This window comes from Thunnus albacares, chromosome 23, assembly GCF_914725855.1.
Source record: "Thunnus albacares chromosome 23, fThuAlb1.1, whole genome shotgun sequence".
In the NCBI taxonomy this organism is placed as follows: Eukaryota; Metazoa; Chordata; class Actinopteri; order Scombriformes; family Scombridae; genus Thunnus; species Thunnus albacares.
In genome coordinates, this window is record NC_058128.1 from 24,302,624 (window position 1) to 24,320,931 (window position 18,308).

General features: G+C 38.8%; 1 long non-coding RNA gene across 2 annotated transcripts; it reads right to left on the minus strand.

Moving 5' to 3' along the window:
* Positions 1–590: 590 nt before the first annotated feature.
* Positions 591–13,825, minus strand: LOC122974773. Of its 2 annotated transcripts, none has more exons than XR_006400437.1 (3): positions 13,749–13,825; positions 8,076–8,360; positions 591–1,115 (listed from the first exon to the last, which is right to left on the minus strand). It is a non-coding gene; the product is annotated as an uncharacterized LOC122974773 (long non-coding RNA). The 2 variants fall into 2 exon arrangements; XR_006400436.1 differs by lacking the exon at positions 13,749–13,825 and adding an exon at positions 8,455–8,561 and having other exon boundaries at positions 592–1,115.
* Positions 13,826–18,308: the final 4,483 nt, after the last annotated feature.

Below are 18,308 nucleotides of genomic sequence, written 5' to 3' on the forward strand. Positions count from 1 at the left end.
ATCACAGTGAGAAGCATCGTTCGCTGGCACGATAAACTCACAACTGTTGCCCACTCTCTCATTCAGAAAAGATGCCCCGCTGATTCAGTGAGAGCCTTGTGGGCAGATGTGCTCCACATTGGATGATGCCAAGCACATTTGGCTCTCCGCAAAACAATCATGTAAAGTCTTTTGGCATGTGGGACCACGGGGTGTTTTTTTTCCCCATATTCTGCATACACATTTAGCTGGAGTTTACCAAATTGGTTTAGAATACAAGTAAATAGCTGTGGTTTAATTACTGTAGCTTTGTATATTCAAACTGTAAAGTATAAGGCGGCTGAAATAAATGTTTAACAAGGCATTCAGTTTCTTTCCCACAGTCACAATCAGCATGGCTTTATTGGTGGAACAGGTGAGACTGTCTTCACTAGGAAAACAACAGCAGTAGTTGTGTGTACTAATGATTAAAATGAAGACTTTGAACAAGGAAACTTTGGATATAACTTTTATCTGAACCAAAAAAATCCTAAAATAAAAGTTCTTTCTTAGTGTTTTATTGGTGGTTTCCAACCCATCTTACAGGTGCATTACCACCACCTACTGGATTGGAGCAGTAGATTAGCAGGGGAAAAAAACAGGCTTAAATTCTGTTATACTGGTTTCTTTTAAGTGGTTGATGTTATATTTAAACGTCAATAATACTGGACCAAAGAGTAGAGCTCAGACATGGAGGCGTTGTAAAAGTTCAGACAAAGGCAGTTTATTGTGGATGTAACAGATTCTGATTGGGAAGCGGGGCAGGCATTGATCAGTACCTGAGCCAGGGCAGGTAGTGGAATGCAGGTGGTGAACAGAGTCTTTGGCAGACCAGGAGTCAAACAAGGCACAGAGCTGAGCAGGCAGACTAGGGGGACTGGAGGCGATGACTCGGAGGCACAGGTAAACAGAGGATTAGCCAGAGTAACACTACGGAAGAGAGTAACTTCTTATCTAGGAAAGTCGGCCAATGTGTCTATACCATGTAGTACATGGAACAATCTGGCGGAGAGTGGAGTGAAGGACTTGGGTTTAAATACTGCAGGCCTCTGATGAGTGGATGAGCAGCAGGTGAGCTGTATCACCACACCCCCAGGCTGAAACACACACACACACACAGAAACAGAGACCAACAGGGGACAAACAAGAATCAAGCAGAAAACTGTGGGAGACAATAGAAATGAGTGAGAGATCCTGCCTAACCATAACACTTGGATTAAAAGAGTGTGTACTTTTGACAATGCCTTTCCTAGCAGACTCCTTAATGCAGTTTTTGATTGACCAAGATAAAGTTATCAACGGTATTACAGTCTTAAGTGGCAGGAGACCTCTCACAGTTTTAAATGTTGCTGTTGGGTGTTCCAATTTAGGTATTAGAAAGTATAATTCAACCCCTCATCTGAGATACCCGAGAGATAGAAAATACTCTCTCCTGCCCAAAATGAATTACCGACCTACTTTTCTGAGGTGTTTTAATACAGTGTCTCTTTGTAATCTTTGCAGTGTTCCTTTTGAATAATTATCCATACAACATATTTTTAAATGATAGTTCCCCCATAAAACAAAATAAAAAAATAGTAACAACAAGCATCTAAACCAATATTTATGTCTCCACAGACACAGGAATGAGTGCAAAAATATTAGCATCCTTCCAGCCATTTGTCAGTGAGAGGCAGATTAATGGCATCATACAGTGTTGGTCAGCAAGGAGAAAATGTTGTACTTAATCAGGGTTGTATTGATACCTTCCCCACTCCACTTTATCTAGCAAGTGGCTCTCCCTCAAACACTGAAACATATACTGTACATATACAACTGTCTCTTTCAGGTGACTAAAACCTACAGAAGATGGTGACACACAGACTCTTCTTCCTCTTCTTTCTCTCTCAAACACACTTACTCATGGTAACAAGCAAAGGTCACCTTTACTGCTATCAAAATGGACTCTATTCAACAACTCCAAATAATATCCAAGTATTTGAGAATATCTGTGAATCACTCTTGAATGCAAAACTTGACCTCTTGAATGCAAGACTCTTACTATTGTCTGCACCTATTATAGCTTATCCTTTAACACATTTCAGTTTAACTCTTGTATCTGTAATGATTCCTTAAGTGTGGAAAGCAGCACATGTACTGCCTCCGAATAAAGGCAGTGACACCAGTGATCCAAATAACTAGTGCCCAATCTCCAAACTGTCATGTTTACTTAAAAACTTAGAACTGGTCATCAGTAATCAAATGTGTCACTTTCTATCTGAGCATTGGATTTTAAACTCCCATCAGTCTGGTTTCAGACCTGGACATAGCACTTCGACAGCAGCATGTAAGGTAGTAAATGATATAATCTGTTCTCTGGATAAGGAGCGTTGCATTGCCTTTTTCATTGATTTATCTAAAGCATTTGACACAGTGGACCATACTCTTTTAGATAAACTTAGATCAACTGTTTTTGACACAAATGCATGTAACTGGTTTCACAGTTATCTTACTGGCAGAACTCAAGCAATAGTTGTAGACGGTCATCAATCTGACCTCCTTGAAGTTACAAAAGGGACGCCACAGGGCTCAATACTAGGTCTTATCCTGTTTACATTGTACATAAATGACCTGGGCTCATTGATTAGTAACAGCTCTATTCATTATTATGCTGATGACATAATAATTTACTCATCATCACCCTCTATTGACAAAGCTAATTATAAAGTCTAAGTTAGTCAGGTTTTTTAGCTATTCAAAAGGCCCTTTTACTGAGTCCAGATTAATTACATGCTCTTCACCAGATCCCAAATGAAAAATCCTCTAAATTTTACTATTAGTACAATATCTGTAACTCAAATTAGGTCTCAAAGTCTCATGTTATAAGTAACTGGGTATCTGGTTAGATGAAAATATGTTTTAAAACTCTTCTTGAGGAACTGACAAAGAAGCTTAAATTTCAATTGGGTTTCTTTTTTAGAAATAAGCAGTGCCTCTCAGCAATAGGTTGCAGATTGTACAGGGAACATTTTTATCAGTGTTTGACTATGCTGATGTAATTTACATGCATGCTGCTGCCCATACCCTCAAGCCCATAATCCTGCTGTGTATCACAGTTATCTTAGATTTATTACAGGTGACAGTTTTAGAACCCATCATTATATCCGCCATGAGAAAGTGGAGTGGACATTACTTTCCACTCGAAGGGAACAACACTGTCTTTTTTATTTATAAAGCAATCTTAAATAAGCTACCATTTTATTTATCATCACTTTTAAGACTAGAAGACAAGAATGCATTACCTTTGATATCCCATATATGAATACAAAACTGGGAAAAACTGCATTCACCTACTATGCTTCTCATGGGTGGAATAAGCTTCAGGACTCACATTTTTTAACCCTAGAACATTTCAATATGTTTTATATAATGAATATGTCTGTTTTATCCCTGTGTAATTGTACTTACATTACTGTCTTTTACTGTGTTCTTTTTGTATTTTATAAGCCATTTGTCTTGTGTTTGTGTTGTATTCATGTTTGGTATATATTTTATTAAGTTATTTATTTATTTATATTCATAATAGTAATAACCATCAAATTCTACAAATAGTACAGATAAATAATATTGTCATCATCATGATTCTATTATTATGTATAATACTGACAACAATAATGATAATAATAGGTTCATCATCTTTGAATAATAATGCATGCAATAATTGATAGTCCATTATTACATAAATTATTCACAGCAATCAAAATCATAATCATCATTCTATAAACGTGTAGTAATTAATAATAGTAGTCTATATAATAATATTAATATACAACATCATCCTTCTGATGTCAATAATGGCCTATGTAATAGCTTTCATGATAACTATTTCTATAATAACAATAGAAAGTGATAATGACAATAACAATGCTCATCATCATCGTGATAGATAATACATATGTAAATATAAATAATATAGATAAACAACTTATCAATACATCCTGATATACTATTTATCAGGATGCCAGGGCTGACCCTGGAGGGACAGTGGACCGCCACGTCATCCACCACTCCTCCCCAGCCAGCCCCAGCACCCTGACAAACAACACAGATAGATATAGTAATAATTATCATAATGACAGACAGTAATAATATAACAATATAGTAAAACTAGTATACTATATAGTATAAGTAATAATAATACAATCAAAACATACAAATAAAACCAAAACAACAAAAAAGAATAATAAAAGAAAACTTTGAGTAAGTCTAAAGCTAATTGACAAACAATCCAGTTTTGATGGCGGTAATGACTGAAAAACGATGGTTAACCTAGTTGTGTTGGGTAATGAAGTATTAATATGGGGGGAGGTGGAGAGAAAGAGAGAGAAAAAAAGAAGATACACACATATAATAAATAAAAGAAAGGACTTAGGGAAGGAAGGGGGAAGTAGATAATTAGCTTTGTAAATGAGTGTTAATGGTTGAGGTGTTGAGGGATTAAATGTGAGACAGTTTGGCAGTGAAATGTTGAGTGTATGTCATGTATATGCCTGCATGTGTATGTATGGGTAAGTCTGAGTATGGAGATGTGGCTGGTTTAGTGGCATTTGCTAACAGGCAAAATGGAAATCAAGATTGAGATTGGTGATAAATGGAGTCCAAGTTTTCAAAAAGTGTGACATTTCTGTGTGACACGTTTTCTTAGAAAGGCAGTTATTTTCTTTCATTGATATATCTTCTGTGAGAAGATTTAACCAATGATTGATGTTTACTGTTTGTTTGGTTTTCCAGTTTGTAAGGATGACTTTCTTGGTGATAGCTGTGTGTATTTTGTGTGTTTTGGTGGAAGTTCACCTGAGGATAAATCACCAAGTATGCATCATGAGGGAGAGTGAGGAAAGCTGCAGCACAGGATTGAGGAGAGCTTTTGTGTTACCTTAAGGAGTGGAGTGCACTAGAGTGCATTGTGAATATTCGTCTTTGTTGGAGACCCATTTTAAGCATTTTGTTTTCAGTGACATGTGTTCTATGGATTAAATGTAGATTTGTATTATTTGTCATTTCAAATACATTTCTGCAGAGCTGTGTCCAGAGGTTGGTGTCAGAGGGGAGAGATAAATCTCTTTCCCATTTAGCAGTTGGCAGGTGGATGTTGTTATCTATACTAGAAATTCATTTATATAAATTTGAAAGAATTTTGATGGATGTAGAATATTTCATGATCTGTTCTGCTGGTTGGGGTGGTTGGAGTGGATTACTTATTATTTATTATCTATTTTATTTTTAATGACTGATTGGATTTTTAGATATTGGAGACAGTTTCCCCCTCTGAGCCCATACCTCTGGATCAAGTCTTTAAATGAGATAAATGAGTTGTCTTGTAATAGATGGTGGAGATGTGTGATTCCTTTTTGCTCCCATTTGTTGAAGTGAAGTGGAGATTTCTCTGCAGAGAGGGGTGTACATGCAAGGAGTCAGTTGGGATGTTTGGTATAAGATTGATGGTTTTACACTTTTGTTATATGACTTGTTTTGGTCATGTTTTTGCAGGGCACCAGTGTAAATGAGAATGTTGCTCTCAGTTGGTTTCCCCTGAGTAAATAAAGGTTATCTTTCCTCATGTGTTTCGATCTATCCACACACACACACACACACACACACACACACACACACACACGTTGTGCTTCTGCAGGGGTTTAGCAGCCAGTCTAAGTGTACTGTTTGTTAGGAGGCTTTTAAAGCCTCCCCAGGTGGCTGTTCCCTGCTGTCTGTCTAAAAGGTTCTATCATCGCCACACAACCTGACCTCCACCATCAGCTCTTACAGTAGGCTGTAGTATTGTATATCTGTCAGCCCTGGAACATACTGCCTGTGTCCAATACAAAGAAGCATGTTTGTGTAATGACACAGCCACACAGCTTGATTTCCTACCTTCCAGACAGCAATTGCTGGTGATTGTCAAAGTTGTATTCTAGTTCAGACTAAAAATCTCTTTTGTTGGTACTGGGATTTGAAAGTCAGCTGCTGAGAAGCATTTATATAGAGACAAGAAAGGTCACAGTGGAAAAGATTTTGTCTGAATTTTCTGACCTCTCTATCCGGAGGAAGCTCCAACAGTAGCTGCAGACACTGGCTATGACCACAGTGAGAATATTGTGGTCTTTAATGTAGTTGGCTGTGTTATGGTCATGGTGTGTAACTCAGCTAGTTAGTTCTCTACACTGTGTTATGACTGGCTGCTGTTGTTATTGTGATTGTGACAGTGTAACAGTTGCTATTACAGAGCTTATGGCTATGGTTAAAGGTTGTGGAAGATATTCATTGAAGATTCCCTCCAGATATGTTTTAAGACATATAAACATACTCTGCCTGGAATAATAAAAAGTTCAGTTAACTAATTACTCATTCTCATTAGAAATTCTGAACCTGAATATGCCAATACTTTTTCATTTCAAAAGTTGAACTGCTGGACACAAGATGTCTCCTACTTCACTGTAAAGTCCCTTCTCAGTGTTTGTGCACTAGGCTTCAAATTTCCACATCACACTTGTGTAAGTTGCATACTGGATCTCAATGGCTCCAAACCTGTTGTGATGTCACAAATCATGCTTGTAGGTACACACCTTAAACTTCATCCAAGTGAAGTAACAATAAGCAAAACACATTTTTGAGTGGAAGGGGACTTTGAAGTTGCAGGAAACCTGAGCATTTTATGTTACTGAAAGCATCAAATAACAACTAAAATTCACTATTGTTTTGATTTTTCTCACAGAAGTCCAGATGCCAGGACAGTAATTCATGTGGGATGGAAATAAAATCCATGAAATAACAAGCACAGAAACAACTAATCCAGGTCGCTATGTCAACACACAAACAACACGGGACACAGTGTAAAGGTCACGCAGAAATCTCACAGTCATAAACCATATTTGAGTTCAACCCGACAAGAAACCAAATGAAAATTTGTGCTGAACACTGATGGAGTGTCAATAACCTGAGTATCAATACACAGATCCTCTCAACAACCCCAAGAATGACAAAACAAGCTCTGCGTTGCACTCTGTACCAGTGTGGCACAGAGAGACAGGGGACGAATTACCGATGCAACAAGCAGTTAAACATTAAATGTGCACTCCTACAGCCTCAGAAGTACAATTGGTGTAGGTGACATACATTGCTGCCGTGTCACAACTAATTAGAACAAAAACCCACCCATTGCTCAGTCCCACAAGTTTGTTTTGTATCCAGTTCTGCTGCACATAAATCTTTTTTCCCCTCATCAGTTGGAATAAAATCTCTGGAAGTTTTATGGTGAAAAATTTGCCAAATATAAGGTAATGGTTCTGTACTTCACTGAACTCAGGAAGTCACTCCTGTCAACACTAATCATAGTAATGACTGTCAATCGCACATCAAAGGAGATGCTCAAATGGAGCAGAGTTCCATATCTGAACTTGTTTTTCTGTGGCTTAATATCCAATGACTGAGCCAGGAAATAAAGATAATATAATTTAAGTAAAGACAATAAAACACTGAAGCAATTTACAGCATTTGATGACATATACAATAGTTTATGGTGAGCCCATTAGGATACAAATTCCAGTTTTGAGTTTCCTGTAGCATCTGGCACAAGTACCAGGTTCAAATCCTGGCAGAAGTAGCTTTACAATGCCTTCATTGCCACAGTCTTAGCTGCCAGCCAGTCTGCTGGCCACTGTAATTACCATAACAATCCCTCTGTTACAGCCCCAGCTATAACTTCACTTACAGCTGTCAACATTGCCGCAAGTCGTGTTTTAGAGTCCAACCATGGCTGCAGCGGCTGCAAAGAGCACGCCCACTTCAGCTATGGTTGCAGAAAAAGTTTCAAAAGCAATTTAGGTTTTCAGAAATTTTCACTGTGACAGTTCTCACTTTTGTTGTCAGAAAATTGAAACCCAACTGGCAAACAATAACCCATCACTGATTTTGTAGGAAGAATACTGTAAATGTGTTCTTGCTTTAAATTTCACCATTCAGCAACTGGAACACAGGTGTCACATTTTAGAGCTCAGCAATAAGGAGTGTTTTATCCTTACCTCCTGGAGACAACATCTGCAAGTTGCTTTTTGTGACAGACTCAGGAGGGACCCAAACGCAGGACAAGGACAGAGTGGTGTTGGTTAAGAAAAGGTTCAATGGAGGGGAGTTACTGGACTTGGAGCTGATGATGGAGAAGGGGATCCGTTGGCAGCATGAGAGAGAGAGAGAGTGTAATGGAGGTGTGTGGCGGGGATGAGCGTGGAATGAGAAGAAGCATGGCTGTCTGGGGTTAGCTTAGAGGCAAGGAGGCAGCTGGCAGACAGGCAGGCAGGAATGAGATCCTGGGATGGGAGACAAACAGGTTAGAATACACAATGCATCTGAAAACTTTACACAAGGAATTCACTAACTAATTGGCCTGGAAACGTTTACTACCACTGAGTTGAGACAACAATCTGGCCAAGAGTGAGTGAAAAACCGAGGTTGATATACTGGAGAGGAGATGAGCTAATTGAAGGCAGGTGTGCAGGGAGAGCTAGGAGCTTGAGGAAGGGAAAGCACACCAACACACAGACACAGACAAATAGGGACAGACAGGGTAGCACTGGAAACACAGAGGAGGGGAAAAACACAAGAAACACAAGAATCTGCTGGTGTACAGCTACAGCCATAACAATTTCTTCGAGGAACACTGAAATGAATGGGACAAGTGCCTGGAAAGCAGGAAATCACTCTCAACACTGAGGAAAACGCTTTGGAAAATATGGTAAAATAGTAAAATATAGTTCATTAATGAGCTAAGATTTACAAAGATATTATAATTGTCCCTTAAAAGTCTAACTGTGAACTTCATTTGAGGCAGTGTGCAGTTTCTCTACCATTTATCATTAAGGACACAAATATTACAGTATGTTTTTTGTTAGATGACTAACTGCCCAGTTGACAGCCACTGCTAATCTGTCTAACCAGTCATGCCTAATTAGCATGCCTTGTCATATTTAGTGACAGCCACGCTAATCCTTTTCCCCTGTTGGCTGCCGCTCCCTCAGGCAGGTCTGATCAAGGTCTGTCTCATCTTCCCATCAGCCCACTCTGCGCTGGATGTTATTGATTGGTTTGCCTGGTCAGGGAGGCATCAGGCGTTATGTATGAGCTCAGCAACAGGCCTCCGACTCTGAGGTCATTCAGGACATAGAGATAAACTATTGTATCTGTGTGTGTGTGTATGTGTGTAGACAGTATCCATACAGTGCAGAGCTGCAGTGTCCGGTGAGTCAGTCGTGTCCTGAGCAGTCACAGTGATTAATGACTTTTACTCTGTTGCCACACTCTTCTGTATTTCTCTTCTCTTCCTCTCCTGCTAACTCACTTTAATCACTGAATGGTGCACCTCTCTCTCTCTCTCTCTCTCTCTCTCTCTCTCTCTCTCTCTCTCTCTCTCTCTCTCTCTGCATGATCCTAATTTAACCTAACACAATAATAAACTAGAGATGTACTGTAAAATGGGTTTACTATACACTGTGATGAAACATACTGATATTAACAACGCTGTCTTCAATTTCTATTACTCTCATTTTCGTAATCACCAACATTTTAAGAGAGCACTATGAACACAGCTTCCTAAGCACTTTTATTTAGTTTAATCACAAGGAAGCACCCTTCAACTGGTTAGCAGGGGCAGAGCAAAGCTCCCAGGAACAGTCACAGATGCATTAAAGGTGCCCCCTTTTTACAAGGTGTTTTCTTGTAAACAAACATGTTTCCCATCAAAACTCATTGTGTGTATCATTGTGTGTCTAACAAACGAGTCAAACACATTTCCTCCCTCATAAAACATTTGCAAAGCTGGTATTGACTGAAGTTTGAATCCTGCATTATTTACGCCCATGTTTATTGGCTTCTTCTTCATCCCTGCCTTTGTTGACATATTGCTAAATTTCTTGCATTACAGCCACCTGTAGATGATCTGAATAGTGTGAAACCATGGACTGGAATGTGTGTCACATCATCTGCATGTATGCACACATGAATGTGCATCCTCATGTGCATGCACAAAACAAACAAAACGGAGACCCATTCATAATAAAAATGCTCCATAACGCTCCAGTCCACAGGATACCTTAAGAGAGCTGGATCCCAAGATGGTGCATCTGTAATTCTACTGAAAATCGTTCACCAGGTGCACACAGCATTCCAGGCTTCTGCGGGAATTTTGTGAAGGGAACAGTGGTACCCAGGGCCCCAACATGGCGAGGGCCCTAAAAAAGCCTGGAATTATAAGATTTTTTATCTGCATTTTTAAATTTTTTTTTTTTTTTTTTTTTTTTGCAATTTTACTCTTTCTGTTGGCTGAATAAATGGTTTGACACACTGTCTCTTGTGTGACAAATCCAAGGCCTGAATAACTTGTTTGATAGTTTGATGTGTCAGATATTTTGCACATCTTTTAATTAGAAACAAACTCTTTCCTATTTTAGTAACCATTCTCTGTACTTGATAATTAATTGATAATTCCCAAAAGTTTGTCTTCTTCGACTTGAATTATTAACATGTTATTTCTGCTAAGATCAAGCTTTGGTTTTGAACTTAAAGAACTATTTGTTCCTATTACAATAGTGGTTGTTTTAGAAACATTCAAAATAGGTTTAGTACTATTAATCCAGTCTACAACTAATTTCAATTCCCGATTGTATTTAAATCATTAACTGCTGTTCTGCCAAATATATTGTGGAATCATCAGCATACATTGAGACGTGTCTTTTTTAACACTAGAGGAAGATCATTTGTAAAAATTGTGTACAGGACAAATTTTTCTCTATATACGTGTTGGAAATTAGTAATTAATTTGCTATTGGAAAAATAGGACTGAATCTGTTCATACACAATTCTTTCCGTAATTTTACTCAAAACAGGTAATAAATTTAAAGGTGGACTGTTGGATTCAGGAAACAGTAACTTTTTATTTTTTTATATTGGCACTACTTTGGATTTTTCTATGTTTGGACACATAAATTACATAGATTAATAATATGTGTGACCGTAAATCATTCTTCTTATAAATCATTAACATTAACTGTACTTAAGTGACACCAACCTTCTTAAATTCAAAGCTACACTCTTTTCCTTCCATAGTGTGATCTATTAATATGTGTGTGTGTGTGTGTGTGTGTGTGTGTGTGTGTGTGTGTGTGTTTATATATATATGATAAGTCAGTACACCTTGACTGCATAGTGTTTTTTTACTTGTTTAACTTGGTTGTGAAATAACTATTTAGATGATTTGGTATGTCTTTTGGTTTAATGAAAAATTCCCCTCCAATTTCTAAACAAGATGGGATGGGCTTAGTATTTCCTCTCAATAAGTAATTCAAAGTATTCCATAATTGTTTACTATCATGTCTAATTCATTCATTCAATTTTCATAAAACAATTTCTTTTTCTTCTTATTTAATTTAGTAACAAAATTCCTTAGGTTACAATATATTTGCCAGTCAGATATAAGACCTTGTGAATTTGCTTGATTCCTTTCCATCATATGTTCTTTTAATTCCTTATCAAACCATTGCTGATGAGGTATTGATATTTCTAACAGTAAATTTCTTTAATGGTACATGATTGACCTACAGGTGGCACTAGAAAAGCCTGAAATGCTTCCTCTGGGTCTTTTTCCAAGAATACCTCTGACCAATTAGCATTATTAACATCTTCAACATATCTGTCCTGATTAAAATTCCAAAATGATCTTTTCATTATCACTTTTGGACCAGACTAAGGAACTTTTGTTTTCCTCACATTTGCGATGAGAATATGGTCACAACAGCATATTGGCACCGATATGGAGTTAGAGCAGAACTCTGGTGTATTTATAAAAATGTGGTCAATACAAGTAGCTACACTACTGCTATCACTCTTCAAGCATATTCTAGTTAGTTTGTTAATGACCTGTGAAGCACTGATTAGCTTCACTTTCACTGGACAACAAAGGGAATTTCAGTCAATGTTAAAGTTACCCATACAATATATTTCATGATTAGTACAAACATGTTCCAACATGTCACAATTTTTTTCAAAATACCAACTGTTAGCTATAGGGGTTTGTAACAACATCCTATCAGTGTTGGCTTCAGATTTGCCAATTCAGTTATTTGTACAGGTGCGGCCTATGGGAGACAGTGTGTGTCACGTCATGCTGCAATACAGACTATGGCCCCTATGCCAAAATTGCCTACAGTGGGAAAACCTTTATTCAACTTTCTCTGGTGTCTGATAGTATAAGTCCCCCAAATGATGTCAGAACCCATTAAAATACAGTCCTGAGGTAGTTCCCCTGGTTGTGGGTCACATAGAGATGAATCACACAAAATATACAACAGTAAAACACTCATCATCCAGACACCTCATGTTTACGTTCTTCCCCTTTGACCATATCCTTGGCTGACAAAATTCAGAAGGCAGGCATGGGTGAGTTATATATGCAACGTCTCCATCTATTGGATAAATCCAGTACTGAGCAGGATAACTCAGCATTTGATGCTTTGTGCTGAATGACCACAGCTAAGTGCTGCAACATCAGCATCAGACACACCATTTACTGACCATATGACGCTTGTGTAACACAATTACAGATGTGCAGAGAGAGTAAAACTGTGCAAGGTTCACACAGAGAGGACAGAATCACACATACACGTGACTACATAATATATACTGTATATATAATGTATACTGTAAGTTTTGTTTAAGTATTTCCTTGTTTTTAATCATGTAGCCACTATAATAAAGACTTTTAAATTTACTAGCTTCTTCAACATAGCAGTGAGCCTTGATTTTGGGGGGAATCAATCCCTTTCCTCTGTCATTCATCATTACAAACAAATATCAGTGTAAACATGTGTGTCATACATATAGATGTTTCATCTAAAAGCTGCTGTGACTAATATTTTATATTAACAATGACAATGTATAATGTGAAAGGTGTTGACAACCTACAGAGAATTTTCAGCACCTCTGCAGTTCTCTGCAGCTCTCCAGAGCTTTTTAGCCTCTTTTAGCTTGTTTTGGTTACAAGGCCTACAACTTTACTGTTTTGATTCAGTCTCATGGCTTTCATCAACCTGGTTTCCAGCAGCAGCAGGCAGATATTCTCAGAGAAAAATCTCCTCTGTACACTACATGCCCAGCACCAAACAGCAGACAGACGCAGTTAGAGACTAGCTGGTGAACATAATGGAGCATTTAGCAGCTTAAGAGACAAATATTTCCCTCAGGAGTTGGTGGAAATCAAATGAGAGCTAAAAGGAGAGTGAATATTGGACTATTCATCAGGTGGATACAAATGAATGCTCTCAAATTAATGTTACTCTTGGTCTGCTGGATGTGTGTACAGACAACTGTTTGCTAACAGGTTCGCCAACTTTGTAAAGTGATAATATTTCAGAAGTTGTGTTTTCAGTTTGTTCTTCTGCCCCCATGTGGCCAAAAATCAGTTACTGCAGGTTTAAAGAATGAGATAATAGATTAATTCAGGTGTGTGGACAATGACTGGATCTGCTGTTTTATCTGCACATGATGTGTACATAAGGATTTGTTATCTTAGCCTATGGATTTATTTATCTCAGTAACAACTGCTGACAAGGGAAGTGTACACAGGGTGAGTACATATGCTGTGTGAGTGTGTGTCAGTGTGTATGTACGTATGATTTGCCTCATATCAACACAGCGGCTTCATCTACCTTTAAGGGAGTTTATGGTCTTGACAGTTCTAGCGTTCAGCTGCCAGGAGTCTCCTGAGGCAGCGAGGATAAATACTGGGGGAAGAAATGGGAGACGGCACAAAAACAAAAAGAATTTAAATACAGCAGATCAAAAACTGAAGAAATACTCTTAAGCAGCAAGATACCAGAGGATGAAATGTAAAACGGAGATCAAGGATTGTCAGACTGTGAAACTGGGAATTATCTCTGCATGGTTTTCACCTCCTGGGGACTGCTGATCTGTGTGGATACTGATGCTGTTGGAGCTGTCAGAAGGTGAAACAGAGCGCAGATCTGAGCAGATGACGAAAGCCAAGGCCTCGGCGGCTCTGTTGCACTCCACAGACAAGATCCTGGGGCAGGGAGGAGCGGAGGGGTAGGCACAGAGGGGGAAACACCAAGAAGGAGAAGGAATCATTGTGTGATGGCATCACAGCCGAGAGGACGAGGTCTAAACAAACAAAAGGTGAGTGCTGAATCAGATGCTGATTTGTCTACATGTCACATCTGTATGATCTGTCAAACTGTGAAACTCAATTTCTTCTTACTTGTGAGAGATTCAGCATAAGGGAGACAGGAGTTTTGTTGTACTGGGGAAATATTTCATCAAAACGTTATTTTAAACATTATTTTTTGTATTAGAGCAGAAGTCAGTCGCATTCCTCTACATGATATCATGAATTAATTCTATGAATTAATATTTTTATTTTTGCATGATGAGTAAAATTATTTGTGATTATTACAGTGCTTAGTTTCACTATCAATTCAATTTAAGTTTTAATTCAATGGGCTTTTATTGGCATGAAAGTTTCAAGAACAATATCATCAAAGCATCAAAATACAATTTGTCCAAATATTTGGACAGTACAAAATAACAATAATATGAACATTAAAACAAGATTGATATATATTAATTATATTACATGTATATATTATACCACCTGCTGCAGGTTACAAGACTGTGGTGACTTCACATGGCTTGCTGTCTCTGGATATTTCGTAGTGAATTTAACAGTCGCATCTATGCAGGGAAAATCACTCTGCAAACGTATCTGAGATCTGTTATGTCAGTTGATGAGGTATGATCTCTGGTTACAGAGTTGAAGTGCTGGGAGTTGACTGAACAGTTTCAAGATTCTACATTGTTCAGTTTGACCTACCTGCCAGGTAGCTAATGCTAGCTAGCAGCAGATTAATTGGTGTTTGGACCTTTCTGCTCTGTGCTGAAACTGATTATTAAACTGGATGTGATTTACTTAGTTGAAGCATCTGGCATTGACAGAAAATAAAATATAATGTTTAAATCCTGATCCTTGAGTTCCTCGCAAAATGGATGATCACATACACTTTGCGCACTGACCGTACATGCAAACACATAACACACCTGTGTATAGTATGCAGGCCTAGACACCCAATGTAGTACAAACAGAACTGTCTGCATACTACCATATTGGCCTGAATGTAAGACTATATATATATATATATATATATATTTGTGGAGATTACGTTTGAAAAAGTGGGCCTCATCTTATATTCGAAGACAATCCAAGGAAGCATCCAAGGAAGTTGATCTCTTTTGGAATGGAGAGTGTGCCAGTGTAACACCGGCCCTTATAGAGTGTTGCATTCTGGGTTGTTTGTAGTTTTAATGTTGCTCAGCTAGCACATGTCTTCAAGTCTGTTTATAGTGTGTCTTTTAAGGTTAGGCAGCCCTAAACGTGTTCGGTTAGCTCAGTTTAACTAACAGGAGTTTCTGAAGGCTCGTGTAACGCGTCTGAAATAATCCGACAAGAGTTATCCCCTACATACAACCACCTGTTATCACATGACTGAAGATCCATAATGTCACATGATTGCAACTGAAGAGGGCTGTGAGATATGGTCAAAAGCACTGGAAAGAGCTTGTCCTTAAGCTTGGAATATTCTTTGCTAACTTCAAAATACTCAGTCACTTTACAGCAGGATTAAATATGATTTACTGAATTACTTGATTGGAACTCATACATACTTTTAGTCCCTTCTGGCAGGAATGATGCAACAACACAGACATAAACTAAGAAAGAGAAGTTTTTTCCGACAGGCAGAGATGAATTGTGTAATCAGGTGTTCTTAAACCAGTTATTAAACACACTCTGGGGAGTGTGTTTGCATCTGCCCTCTAGATGATTCTCTTTGAAGCTGAATCCAAAATCTATCTCATTAGTTATTCATTGGAAGCTCCATGCTGAATGCACCATCTACTCTAAATACAGTTTGGGGAATTGCATTGTGTGCTGTTGTATGTGAATGAATATGAGCAAGAAAGAGGCATGAAAAGCAATTAGAAAAGAAACGTGTGCAAGAGAAGGAAGTTAGCTATGCATGCACTGACTAATGCACAGTGATTATGTATATTTATGTAGATCATGGTTGGGTAAATGAAATTAAAGTGGCTGAACTTACATGTGAGTGTGTGTTTATGAGTGCGTTTGTAGCTGACAGCAGCCATCATCAGAGGGTAAGAACAACTTTCATTCCTGATTTCTTAGAGGAGCTGGAAACATTCTTGAAATACAACAGAATAAATAAATGTAATAAATAAATGTACCAGGATCCTCCCCCAGGTCTGGATCCAGGTGCGCTCTGTTTGTTGCTTTCGCCCCATGCACAATTCTCCACTGGAGGTCTGGACGTCCGGACCAAAAAACTCAGTCCACCTTGACGCCTTCATCCTTGCCAAAGAGCACAGGTTCAAAACCTTAACACAGATTTGATAGACTGCTTCTTTCCCTACAGCCTGAAGCTTGTCCAGGCGAGTGGCTGTAAAAGACAGCAGCTGACCTCCTCCTCCCTGCCACCCTCCCACAGCTGGGGTGATAGACAGCGAGGGGAAACTGTACTCATATTCATCATTCCACTGGTCAGACAGAATATGCTTTTCTGCTAACGCTCTCAGGGATTATGGCAGGGCGGCACAGACTTCCTCTACAACTCTGTTTATCAGCCTGATAGATGTGATGTTGCTGTTCATCTTCATCTGATGGCCCAGTTTGGTTCAGCAGGCCTCTCTGTGACTGGCTTACAGGATGGCAGAATGCAGTGTTTGGGTCCTTATAAAGCTGCTTATAAAGGTTCCTCAAACAACCAGTCCAGCAAGGTCCACTTCCTCAGCTTGTAAGAGGAAAAGCTGTTTGTCATAGCCCAAGCACCCAGCTCTACTCAGCAGCAGTCACGCAGTGTTAGACAGCTTGGACTGTCGCCATACAGCAGCTTCTGCTTACGCCGCAGATCAGCTGTTTGGGTCAGAAGTGCTATTGCAGCATAATACAGTGTGCAGTATGCAAAAATTCAGGCCCTCTAATAAGTGTGATGGTGGCCATTTTGGAAATTATTGCTCCATTAATAAGATTTGAAGACTTATAGTAGCTTTGATGTCTGTCGTGTGGACGTTGATTGACAGCTGTGATTGACAGTTGGTTCACCTCCTGCTCTCCCCTGCTCCAGGACTCACACTGAGTCAGACTGTTGTCACAATATTTCACTGTGACAGCTGTGGCTCAGGAGGTAAAGCAGGTCATCCACTAATCGGATGATCAGCGGTTCGATTCCCAGCTCCTCCAGTCTGCATGTTGAAGTGTCTCTTGGCAAGACACTGAATCCCAAATTGCTCCTGGTGGCTGTGCCATCAGTGTGTGAATGATTAGATTCCTTCTGATGTGCAGGTTGGGACCTTGCATGGTAACCCTTGCCATCAGTGTGTGAATGGGGAATGTGACTTGTGGTGTAAAAAGTGCTTTGAGTGGTCAGAAGACTAGAAAAGTGCTATATAAGTACAGTCCATTCATTTACTCAGTTTAACATTATGTGATTATGATACCTGCCCTGTTAGCAGAATTTAGCTAAAGTAGCTAATGTTAGCCCATGCGTGCAGCGCTCAGTGCTCCTTGTAAGCTACTGTTAGCTTGGGTCCCAGGTAGCAGGGCGTGTTTCCAGAGCATGAAAGGCAACACCCTGCACTCCTTATTTAGAAGGTCCTGGCTCCAAATAGAAAATATGGTGCTGACCATAAGCTGCAACTCTGGGCTTCAAACCAGCTCCAATGCAAAACAACAGGTGACATAACACTGCACTACATCCAGCTGTATATACAGTCTGTACTACACAGAATACTTGTTAGTAGATCAATTCATTGTTGGTTTGGCTCTGCACATTTGTTGACAATAAGAAAAATACAGAAAATTGCCAGAAATATCCTTTAATTCATGTTAATACTTAAATATATCATATATTTGCTCTTTGGCTAAATAGCGACTTGAATGTTTTGTGAATGTCTCTTTGCTAATTAAAATAAAATGGTAGAAGATAAAAGATTTGAAAAGATATTTGGTATAATTTATCTGGGCTTAATTCATCCAGGTATTTTACCAACTCGAAATCTGATCCAAAATGGAACTGGCCATTGGAACCCAACCCTATTCAAGACTTCTTTCAATGTGGCGTAGTGATATAGTAAATTAATCTACAACAACAGTGTCAGTGAGGTTTATAGCTACATGGAAG